At 43.8% G+C, this 12,959-nt stretch overlaps 1 long non-coding RNA gene across 1 annotated transcript; it reads left to right on the forward strand.

Annotated features, from left to right (window-relative positions):
• The first annotated feature begins 5,488 nt into the window (after nt 1-5,488).
• Nucleotides 5,489-7,909, forward strand: LOC120975685 (uncharacterized). The gene is made up of 2 exons (XR_005771260.3): nt 5,489-6,735; nt 7,490-7,909. It is a non-coding gene; the product is annotated as an uncharacterized lncRNA (long non-coding RNA).
• Nucleotides 7,910-12,959: the final 5,050 nt, after the last annotated feature.

A 12,959-nucleotide genomic window follows, 5' to 3' on the forward strand; every position in this document is an offset into this window, starting at 1 on the left:
TTGTTAGTATGCCTACCGTGGGGTATGTGACGTGTGGGTGTCAACGGCACACCTTCTTCCCGAGAAGAATTGCACCTGCTTTGTTAGGGTAGCAACGGCGCATCAACTCTTTTTAATCTTTTGCTCTGTCTTGCCCCCTCCCCCGCTCAACCCCTGCCGTAATGTTTTCGGCCTCAAAACAAACATAGTACTGCATTGTTTTTGGGGCTTGATGAAAAATCGAGTGCTGGTTTCTGTAGGTTGGCCCGCCCAGCAAATGGGCTGCTGGTCGACCACGGAGTGGGAGGCTAAAAATACAAGTTGTATGGTGCAGAGGCAAGTAAAAAAACGCCATCGAGAGCCATCCACTGAAGAAAAAAAATCGCTCCTGATGTGCTTCTTTAGTCGTGCCGACGGCCCCCTCTATAATCCAGTTCGCTCGGGGATCTGGTATCATTTTTTTCTAGAGGGCGAACAAGTATCAGCTAGGCCTAGGTTTTGTATTTTAACATGCGTAGCCCACGACATACGGTGACAGTGGTTTCAACTTATTTTTTGAGATCCATACCGGCCTATGGGCTTTTTCTTAAAGATCGGCAGCCCAATGTATTTTTTTAACCACATTATATATATTTATATTATTACTATTATCGTATATTTTATAGAGGCTTATATATACATTATAAAAACACCCCACGTGTTATTAACTTATAAAAGTAAATGTTTAACCGAAGTTGGCAAGGAAAATCCTGGTTGTTTTTGAATCAGAGGCAAGGAAAATCCTGGTGATTGCGTACAAAAGCTTGCCAAGATTTTAAGGACCAATGTAATAATAACGCGCTCATTTTTATTTTGAGCAATAACTCGCTAATTTGTTAATTATGTATATAAAAAAATGTGCCTCTCCGGTTTATTTTTGATATTAATTGCTCCTTCTAACATAACATTATATATATATAACGATCCCAACTAATTCGTGTATTTGAAGGAAGTGCAAATGGGCTGGGATTTCTTAGATAATATAAATGGGCCGCATTGACGCAAAATTATTTGTTCACCCAGCCCAGCAAATGGACTGTACATTATAGAAAACATGGGTTAAATATATGCCACATTTTTGCAGGCTGACATGTGGGCCAATAGGTCGAAGCCTACGCAGGGCATTGTCAACTTGGTCGGCATGCACCTTCAATCTCTCGTCTTCTTCCTCCAGCGTCGCCGGGACCGCCTGGTCCGGCCTCCGGCGGCTAGCGGCTTTGCTTAGCACGCATCACTACGAAGCGCTACCCCACCGCCGGCCAGGCTATCCCTCCAGCCCTCCACACCTCCTGTTATTATCCACCGACTGCAGCCCCACGCCGCACCAGAACCAGTTATAACCCTTCTCCTCCACTCAATCTGCGATTCCACTACCGTGTCTTCCCATCTTCGAGTCATTCCCGTCCGGGGCCTCGCCGTCGTCCACCACCTTGCTGCGCTCGGTGTGGCATGGTCAACAAACGAGAGTCATCAGAAAAGGACTGTACGTGGAGAGCCTGACGGCTGGGACCCATGAGGTCCATGGTTGCACGCAAGGAAAGTTCCTCCTTATTAAGCTGAAAAATGTTTCCTCCACCTGACAGCTGGGACCCACCAGCTGTATCTTCGCACGGAAGAAAGTGCCTCCTTGTTATGCAAAAAAAATATTCCTCCCGTTGACAGCTGGGACCCGTCAGATTTGGTGGCTGACTTGTGGGCCTACTAAGCGGACGTGTACGCAGGGCTTTGTCAACTTAATCAACAAATGATTCTAGCAGCTGGACCGTTGGATGTTAATCCAACAGCCATGCTCCTTCTTCAACCTCTGTTCTTGCTCCTGTCTCCCGTGGGCGGCACCGCGGCTGTGCTGCCGCGCACCCGAACCAGTCAAGTTTCCCACTCCTCTCCATCTGTGACTCCACTGCCCCGTCTTCCCCATCTCCGGGTCGTTCCAGTCTGGGGCCCCGCCATCATCCACCGGCCTTTGGTGCGCTCGGCACGGTGTGGTCAACATGGTCAACAACCGAGAGTCATCGGAAGATGACTGTACGTGAGAGGCTGACAGTGGGGACGCACCACGCCCCTGGACGCATACATGCAACGGAATGCGGCGTGGTCAACATGGTCAAGGAACGACTTCCATCGAAAGTGTACTGTACGTGGAGAGGCTGACAACTGGGTCCACAGCCGCAGCAAGGAAGTGCCTCCTTATTATGCGGAAAATAATTATTCCTCCACCTAACAGCAGGGACCCACCGAACGAGCCACCGTATTTTGTGAAAAAAACGTTTTCCCCCTGACTGCTAGGACCCACCGGACGGGTCACCGTATTTCACAAAAAAAACATTCCCCCCGCTGTCAGCTCGGACCCACCGGAAGTGCCTCCTTATTACGCACAAAAAAATGAATACTCCCCTTGCTAGTTGGGACCCACCTTGGTGGGTGGCTGACTTGTGGGCCTACTAAGTTGACGGGACGGAGGGCTTTGTCAACTTAGTCAATATGAATGATTCTAGCTCTAGTGACCGTACGATGTCCATCCAATAGCCGTAGTGCTTCTTCAACCTTTGGTCTTCTTGCTCCAGCCGCCCAAAGCAGCGCCGGTCGTCCACCGCCCTGGTGCTCTCGGCGTGGCGTGGTCAACATGGTCAAGGAACGGCTTCCATCGGACGTGGACTGTACGTGGAGAGGCTGACAGCTGGGTCCATGGCCGCAACAAGGAAGTGCCTCCTTATTACGCGGAAAATAATGATTCCTCCACCTGACAGCAGGGACCCACCGGACGGGCAACCGTATTTCGCGAAAAAAACGTTTCCCCCTGCCTGCTGGGACCTACCAGCGACATCTTCGCACGCAAGGAAGTGCGTCCGGGCAAAAAAAAACGATTCGCCCCCCTGACTTCTAGGACCCACCAGCAACATCTTCGCACGCAAGGAAGTGCCTGACAGTCGGGACCCACCTGGTTGAAGCGTACGTAGCGTTTTCATTCTGGTCGCGAACGTGTACGTACATACTGGTCGATGTAGAGGCGCGCACGTGTCGTAGTAGAGGCGCGCACGTAGCATGTACACGTACGTACATACGGGCGGGGTCTCGAACGCCTACTCGCGCGTACGTACGGCCAGGGCTCGTGTACATGGCTGGGTCGGAACGGAGAAACTGCGTCGTCGTCGTGTTCATGGGGAGGCAACGGAATGCGTCATGTTCATTGGGAGGCAACGAAACGCGTGGGAGCCAACCGGCTTGGACGGAACAACCGATGGAAACGAGGCCTGGCGTACCGCAGATCGGAGGAAACGGCCTTGTGTTCAACCGGTCACGTTCGAAACGGGATCCTGTTCATCGGGAGGGGTCTGGCGTACCGCAAAACGGAGGAAACGGACCTCCTACGGTCGAAACGGGGGTCCTGTTGATCGGGAGGGGTGTGGCGTACCGCAAAACGAAGGAAACGGACTTGTGTTGGAGCGCTACGGTCGAAACGGGGGTCCTGTTCATCGGGAGGGGTGTGGCGTACCGCAAAACGGGACTCCACGGGATACTGTTCATCTCCACCGTCGACCCCCTTCAGCCTCCACGGGCTACTGTTCATCCACCGTCGACCTCCTCCAATCTCCACCTGCGACTGTTCATCCACGGGCTCCTGTTCATCCAGCCTCAACCGCGCGCTACTCCACCGGCTACTGTTCAACCATCCCTCTCCACGGGCTCCTGTTCAACCATCCCTCCACGGGCTACTGTTCATCCAGCCCTCCACGGGGTCCTGTTCATCCAGCCCCAACCGGCTCGATCGATCGGGGTCCTGTTCATCCAGAGGCAACACCACGGGGTCCTGTTCATCCACCCCCACCGGAAACTGTTCATCCAAACCCCCCCAGCAACGCTCACTGTTCATCCAGAGGCAGCATCGATCGGCTTCAGTTAGCAGCAGTAGCAAAGGAATCGCTCGATCGGGTTCAGTTAACAGCCATCGATCGATCGCTCGGGTTCTATAACGCGTAGCCTGCAGTGCAATCGCTCAGGTTCAGTTAGAGCCCAACGCCTCGCACCCACGCGCGTTCGTGTACGAGGGAAACGCGCACCGCTCGGCTCCGACCACCCACCGTAACAGGGAACACCCCGATATTTTCCTCGCCCTCGCTTCTACCACGGGTTTTTCCGTCATGGACGGCCCAAAGAATGTCATGCAGCTGCGTCTCCGGCCCTCCCAGGACGAAAAGCCCATTTTCTGTCATGACTTTTTGTCATAGAAGTAGGACCCCACCACATCTATGATGATACCGGGTTTTGTCACAATTATCGTCATAGAAGTGTCATAAGTATGACAGAAAAAAAATTCGTCCGGCCCAAAATGTCACGGATGTGTCTTTTTTTTGTAGTGTATTGCGAGGAGGTTACATCTTAATGCTAAAGATGGAGATTTCTTCGGTGGGATTTATGCCACCCGTTTAGCTAATTATCTCGGGGTACCCATAAGGGGGACTGGCATTGAGTTACCACCTGCTTTCCTTGATTATAATGCTTTGGTACGCTACCAGTTTCTTGTGAGGAATGAATAGTCCCTCCTGTACTGACTAATCTTTGATAGACAGCGTGCTGTCCATATTACCCTTCCTGCTCCTGCCTTCTTTAACTTTCAGGTAAAAGGGAGATATTATATAACTAGAGAGGAGGAGAACGAGTATGAGAGAGAGATGGAGGCCGCTCGCCTCCATGCTGCAGCCCTTCAGGTAGTAGCTGCCGCATCCTAGTACAACCCCGACTATAAGTTTGGATATCTGCTAGGCCAGCCATGGCCATAGACCAACTTAGGCCAAAAGCCTAAGCTTGGGGGAGTATGTATCTCTCACCAACATTACATTCATGTTCACACACTCATTCCAGTTGTCGGTGCTCATACTATTTCATTGTATTATCCATGCTAGTTTATTTTCTTTTTCCCGCTTTCTTCTTGTGTGTTTGAAATACTTTGAGAGAATCCAAAAAAATGGTTGTAGCTTCTTTTTAGTTTCCTTTCCATGTTTATTTAGCAGTAGTATTAAAGAAAATCCAAAAAGATTTATTGTTCTTATTTTGCTTGTTGGGAGCTTTCCCGTGTAAATAGTTTTTCTCGTTCTTGTTTTACTTCCTTCAGAAAACAAAAACTCCAAAAATATTACAGTGTGTTTCTTTGAAATTCTTTTTCCTTTCTTTGGGTCGAGAGGAGAAGACTACGATGAAAATGATGAGTGGCTCTCATATATATTATTGTTGATCTAACAAAGAGCCCATATTACCATGTCTTCTCCTTTGAATAAATGTTTGCAAATTCCAGCTTAGTCCAATGCACGTGCACTATTATTATTATCCACCCTGTTCGGTTGTGCAAGTGAAAGGCAATAATGACGATATTTGATGAAATGATTGAGATGGGGAAAAGCTGGTATGAACTCGACCTATTTTTTTGTAAATATGATTAGTTCATTGTTCTTGATTCAGCCCATTGTGAATGAAACATGTTTGCAATGACAATTAGAGATTATAGTTACTCATGCCATGCTTAATCTGCTAGGAGTTTATAATGGTTTACCTTGCGTGCCAACATGCTTTTAAAATGGTTGTGATGTAGTATGATAGGATGTTGTCCTCATTTGAATGATTCGAGTGGCTTGACTTGGCACATGTTCACACATGTAGTTGAAACAAAATCAACATAGCCTCCACGATATTTATGTTCATGGTGATTTATATCCTACTCATGCTTGTATTCAATGTTGGTTAATCTCAATGCATGTTTATGACCGTTGTCGCTCTCTGGTTGGTCTCTCCTCAATCTTTTGCTAGCATTCACCTGTACTAAGCAGGATTACTACTTGTGCATCCACTTCCTTAAACCCAAAGTTCACTACTGCAGGATGGTCCAAACGCGACACTACGATCAGAGACCCTTCGACGAAACTGTGTGTGATGCCATAATCGCAAACGATGGTGTAAAAGAACCGTAAAAAAAGGTGCAAAATGTTTGGATGACGGATGCATCAAACACGGTTCAGATTTTAGTTGCGTGTGCGATGCAGGGCATACAATTCAGTTCAATTAATTGTATATGATGAGGAGAAACAAAAGAAACGGGCAGCCAGATGAAGGTGTGTGCGATATACAGCATACGGTTCCCTAGGATGAACTGTGTGTGATTAGGCAACACAATGAAAGCGGTTCAACTGAACAAGATGTGTGTGATACGCGGCAAACAGATCCGTAATCAGAAATATGTGCGAAGACCAATAATAACACAAATGATTGCTGCTAATAAGCCGTGTGATTTGCTTTGTTTACAGATGAATAACATATATATGTATATATATATATATATATATATACTGATCCTGATCACGGCCGCGCAAGGAGATGCTCCCGAACCGGAGCGACAAAAAAAAACCGCCCAACCCCGCCCACGATCCCCACATCCCCGATCTACCGCCGCCCGACCATCCTAGCGCGCCGCCGCCCGACCTACCCAGCACACCGCAGGCCCCCGACCTACTAGTCTCGGTTCCCTGTGCGCCGCCCACCTTCTTTGCGTGCCACCGAGATTCTGCCGCCGAACTTCCGCCATGGCTGCGCGCGGCTCTGCGCCCTAACCGCCGTCGCCGGGGATCACCGAACACCATCAAACTGGCGTGCAGTCCTCGGTCGCCTGCCCACGCAGTCCCCCGCTTACTGCTGACGCGGATCTGGTCAAGCCCGTACCCCTTCCCTCCGGTGAGCCTCCTCCCGCCCTATGCCTTTCTCTTCTACTTCTCTACCTCCGGCGAGCTCCCCTGGATCCTCCGCCTCATCACCTTCCCTTGCCCCTGGCTCTTCATGTGCTGCTATCGCACGACGTTGCCGAGCTACGAGAAATCAACGATGACGTCTCCACACCCCATGCGCCGCTGGTGCCGTCTCCCGTTTGGCGCAAGCAGGACCTCCTCTGGGCAAATCCATCAGCGAGGCTCCCCTGCCACCATTTCGCCTATTCCCGGTGGGAATCTGCTGGTACAGTGTTCGGCCGTTCACCGACGCCACTGCAGGCCATTCACCTAAGTCGCCACGCACCTGTACCCTGCAGCTAGCCGCCGCACGCCTAGAGCGCTAGCACACCGACACTCGCCATGCACCTCAGCTCTGAATCCCCTGCGCGCTGCCGCCGGCTTACCCGCGCATGCCGCTACTGGCCTTCTGTGTGTTGTGTGCACTGACGCCCAAGAACACAAGAGTTAAATGACAAACAAAAACAACACTTGATGGATACTAAGTTAACTGACAGAAAGGAGCGTTGCATGATGCAGATGGAGCTAAATAACTGAACATCTACACTTTGTTGCATGTGCAAAATGTGTGATCACTTGCTTCGTACTTGTGTTATTTTGATTTTTGAATAACTGATGTTTACTCCTTTGTATGCGGAAAAAACATGAGTGCATGACATCTGTTTTTGTGTTTGTCCTCTGATGAAAAATGGCCATTGTTGCAGGCCGACTTCGCCTGATGTGTATGTTCAGCTACAAAAAGGAGAGCATTATACGTTGTTTTCTAGTCCGCTCACTTGTTGAAATAAAAAAAGCGGCTGGATCTTGCTGCACACAAGGAAGAAGGAACACATGGCTGGGATTAAAGGATAGGCAAAGAGTTGAGCTAGCGCCCTGGTCACTGGCTTTTATTTCTTTTCATGTATTCGACCCTAGCTACTACATGTACGCTGGACTTTTCTATTCTATAAAAGAGAAAGCAAATCGATCATAGTGAGAAGAGAGAGAGAGAGAATAAAAAAATGTGTAATGGGAAATAACTCCATGTATATTTTTAAAAGTACTCCTAGATGTTTGTCTTTAAGAAAACTGGAGCCAAAATATAAATAGTCCACGTGATAATTTTAAACTTTGGAATGGGTAAATGCTACGTACTTCTCTGTTATGTAATTAGGTAATTCTATTTTTTTCATGGATGCCATTTTTTTAAACATATATTGTACATAAAGTTGGATGTTTATTAAACAAATTGATTTTATTTGTTCGCAATAATAATTCAAGAAACTCACATTAAAATAACAGAGCAAGTCACGTTTCTAAAAGACCAAGCTGTTCAAATTAAAATATCAAAGTTGTTTGATATTCATAAAGGAAACAAATTTTTTGTCGAATTAAAAAACAAAAAAGTGGAGCAGTTCGATATTTATTACAAAAACTTGAATTTTTCCCGTTACTAAAGAAGAAACCAAGAAGTTCAGTTTGAAATAACAAAGAAGTTGTACGATGTTTATTACAAAACTAGTATTTTTTCGTTACAAATGAATAAACCAAGAAGTCCAATTTGAAAAAACCAAGAAGTTCAATTTAACAAAATAGAATATTCAATGTATATGAAGAACTCAAATTTTCCTCGTTACTAAATAATTAACCAAGAAGTTCAATTTCAAAAAATGGTGTAGTTCGATATTTATTACAAAAACTCAAATTGTCCCTGTTACTAACGAATAAGCCAAGAAGTTCTGTTTGAAATAACGAAGAAGTTCGACATTTACTTAAAAAACTCCAATTTTTCCCATTTCTAGAAATACACAAAGAGGTTCAAAAAAAAATTAAAAAATGGAGCGGCTTGATGTCTATAAAAATTAAATTATTTCGTGGAGGGTAGCGTAGTTTTTGGCATTTTAAGAAAAAATTAGAGCAATTCGATTTTAAAAATAAAATCAAGAATTTCGAATTAAAAAAATGGAGTAGTTCAAATACATAAGCTAGATAAGTGCAGAGGAAACAAGAGTTTCATAAAAACAAATAAAAGAGACCATGTTTGAATTTTCTGAAGAAAATTGGATAAATGCGGTGTGAACGAAGCAAAATAAAAACTTAAAAGTTCAAATTAAAAGAAACAAAGCAATTCAATGTTTGTAAAAAAGGATTCATCTCTCTTTATAAAGAAAGCATTTTCCATGTTTCCAAAAGAAATTAGAGGTTCAAATTTCACAAACATAGAGGTTCGATGTTTATTACAGAACCAAGAAAGTCAAACTAAAAATACAAAGAAGTTCAACTTTTTAATAATAATGGGGTTATATAAAACCTAGAGGTTCAAATTTAAATAACCGAGAAGTTCAATTTTTAGTACAAAACCAAGATGATCAAGTTAAAAAAAGAAAATCTAAAATAAGAAGTTGAAATTAAAAAGATGAAGAAATTCAATGCTTGTTAAAAACCCAAAGAAGGTCATTAAAAAAGCATCTCAAACAATTTTATAAAAAAGATTTTCTCTGTTAAAATAAACCTAGAAGTTCAAACTTAAAAACGGAGCGGCTCGATGTCTATTAGAAATTAGGATTTTTTCCGTTACTAAAGATAATAAAACCAGGAAGGTCATATTAAAAATATGGAGAAGTTCGATGATTATAGAAAACTCAGGTTTTCCTCGTTATTAAAGAAATGGAAACAAGAAGTTCAAAAATAAAATAACAAGAAGTTCAAATTTTAAAAATAGGGCGCTTCAAAATTTCATAAAAAAGATTAAGAAAAAATCCAGGAAGTCCATATTGAAAAGATGGAGAAGTTCGATGATTATAGAAAAATCAGTTTTTCCTCGTTATTAAAGAACGGAAAGAAGAAATTGAAAAATAAAATAATAAGAAGTTCAACTTTTAAAAATAGAGCGCTTCAAAATTCATAAAAAATTAAGAAATTCAGATTAATATTCACAAAAAACTCAGATATTTTCACGTAACCCAGAGAAGTTCAGATTGATAACTGCTAGAAGTTCACATACTACACGGTGTGCATTTTGTATTAAAAAGGAATAAAAAGGCAAAGACTAAAACTTTTGTTTTAATAAGTTCAAGTCCTTGGTCGGAGAAAGTTTAAAAAATTATTGTGAGAGAAGTATGTACAAAAGGAATATCATTTGTGCAACACTGACGAATAGATGAGCAAATTACAAACTAAAATACGTCACAGAAGTTCAACGTGAAAACAACAGGAAGTTCAACTACTGCACTCAATGAATTTCAGATGAAAAACTTTTAAAACCGTGTCGAGTATGAAAAAATGATCAACACGGGAAAGTTGCGTGTTTACAACAGCTTTCCATCGGTATATCACTTGCTCAATTTCGGTGAGTGGGCGGAGAGCTACGAGCAAAAAAAGGACGTGAAAAACAGAGTGAAGTTCAAGTCGACATGCCGAGAAGTTCAGGTTCTTCACGTGGTGCATTTTCGAAGAATCTGTTTTGCGATAAAGGCGGAACGAATGATGCTGCCATTTTCGAAATTACTTGAATACGGCTAGGGGAAAGAAAACCATCAACATGAAAAAGTTTCACATTTTCCTTAGCTTTTCAACGGTATATTATTTGCCCCATTCCGATCAAGCTTGTAGAAATTACGGCGAAAATATGTTTTTAGACATTTTCAAAATTCACTTAAAATAGTAAAGAATTGGGAGAAACAATATATACCAAAAAGTTTACCATTTCTTCAAGCTTTCCAATGCCATATCATTTGCTGCATTCGGACATACGGTTAAAAAATAGATCGAAAATACTTAGTCGGTGGAACTTGTACCGTTTTCTAAATTACTCTTAAACCGTGCAAAATTAGAAAAAACTTTCTACATGAAAAATTAGCGCATTTTCATTAGTTTTCCAACGCCATATTATTTGCCTCAATTGGATTAGCCGTTTAGAAATGACATCGAAAATACGAACTCGGCTGTTCGGTTTGCAAAATTTTACGATTTTCCAAATTACTCTTTAACCGTAGGGAATTAGAGAAAACTTTCAACATGTGGAAGGAGCGGTTTTGCAGCAGCTTTGCAACGCCATTTTATTTGCCTCATTCTGATAAATAGTTTAGAAAAGCGATCGAAAATATGATTCACGTTTTTTGTATGAAGAAAAAATGATTTTCAAAACTGCTCTTAAACCGCTTACATTTTGCCAAAAATTTAACTTGGGTCATGATACTTGTGTCCATAGCTTTCCAAGGGTATACCGCAAGCCCCATTTGGGCAATGTTAGCGGAAGTTCAACCTAACACTAGGAGAAGTTCAAGTCGAACAACTCAGGCAGTAAAATTGCAAAAAACGCAATTTCATCACGACCTGAGAGCTATATCCGCCAACGAACGAAATTCTTATTTAAAACCGGTATTTAGTTGCTAAAAATGTTTCTAGATTACACTAACATCATATAGAACACGACTAACAAGAATAATTCGCGGGGGAAGCCACGGTTGCGAAGATAGCCCGAAGGTCGGGTTCGTATAGAGGGAAGTTCAGGCGCGTTACTCAGGCAGTTCATGCTGTGATCAGAATAGTGTTTATGTATATATATATATATATATATATATATATATATATATATATATATATATATATATATAGTGATACTATTCATCACCCAGGGCGCAGAATAAGTAATTCTTCACCCGGGGTAATCTTATGATCACTTCACAATTAAATTACGTTTGGAATTCAAATAGTTACATTCCTATTGATTCACTATGTAAAATTTGGCATAAGAAAATAAAAATATAGGTCATCACACAAGAAAATTTGCAGTTTATGTCTATTTTGCACTATATTTTTACGTTTGTAATTTTACATAACATAAAATATTTTTTATGATGATTATATATTTTCTTATGGTCTCTTTTTACGTCGGAAATAAGAAAAAATTTACGAAACGTAAAATTACGATGCATTGATGGAAAAATAGAAGGGGGTGAATAATAACTATTCCTCACCCAGGGTGACTAATAGTCAATCCATATATATATATATATATATATATATATATATATATATATATATATATATATATATATATATATATACACACGTCCAATTACATAAGTGACTATACAGATCATTCGCACACACCTCAATTAACAATTGCATGCATTCTAAAGTAGGAGAAACGATCGTCTAGTCATCTACTTCTTGTGACGCTCCCGTCACTGCTCTATGGCTCGATCCCTCGTCTGGGGCAAGAAAAAGACACTTCCTCATGTCAACGATCCGCCTGTACATCTCGTAGCTTGTGTACGCGTCCTTGGCCGCGTACTTGACATGTTGTTCATCCAGTCTCTCATGCCACACACTGTGACAGGCGTTCATGTCCTTCTTGTTCTCATTCTTCATCTTCATGTAGTAGGGGTCGATGATGGCCGAGGCGAGGTCAAACAGGGAGTTCAATTTGTTTTTGTCGCTGCCCCAGACCTTGTAGTGGTGTTGGATGTTGACAAGTTTCGATCATTTCATGCCCGAAACCTTGAGCGCTTTTAGATCGTTGGTGGTGTCCACCGTAGCGAAACTGTAGTCGGAGCTGTTGATAAACCTGGAGAAACGCTCGCAAGGCCTTGTGGCAAGGTGGTAGTGGTAGACGAGGACGTCATGTCGCACGCACAACTAGGCGACGACAACCTTCTGATCGTGCCCGGCACGACCGATGGTGTACTCGAGGTCGAAGACGACCACTTGGTACTTGTCCTCGGCAAGGAACTGCGCCATAGTTTGGATGGAGCTCTCCACCGAGACCAGATCATTTGTGTACACCACCGAGAGGGCCTTCCCCCTCACGTGGGTGTCCACTACATGATGCGTGGTGAACTGCCCGCCGTTGTCGTCGTCGGCCGCTGGGAGCGCCATTGGAGCCACGGGGATCGCCATTGGAACTGCTGGATGTCCTCTCTGTATGTGTCGTCGTGGGTGTGCTTATTGTGTCGTGTGACGCGAGAGATGAAGGTAAATGGCCACAGGAATAAATGGGGCCCGGGCGGCCTGGATTCTCTGCGCGTCCGCATGGCAGTTTTTGCAGCGGGTAACTGCATTGTCTCGCCGCGCACGGCGCAACTGCATGGACATGAACGTGCGTGATCGTGCGCTGGCCCCAAACACTGGCAGCGAGCATGGAGGGACGAGGGCAGAGCACCCGGAGGGACGTGAGAGTAGAGCGCGCGC

This window comes from Aegilops tauschii, chromosome 1, assembly GCF_002575655.3.
Source record: "Aegilops tauschii subsp. strangulata cultivar AL8/78 chromosome 1, Aet v6.0, whole genome shotgun sequence".
NCBI classification, from domain to species: Eukaryota; Viridiplantae; Streptophyta; class Magnoliopsida; order Poales; family Poaceae; genus Aegilops; species Aegilops tauschii.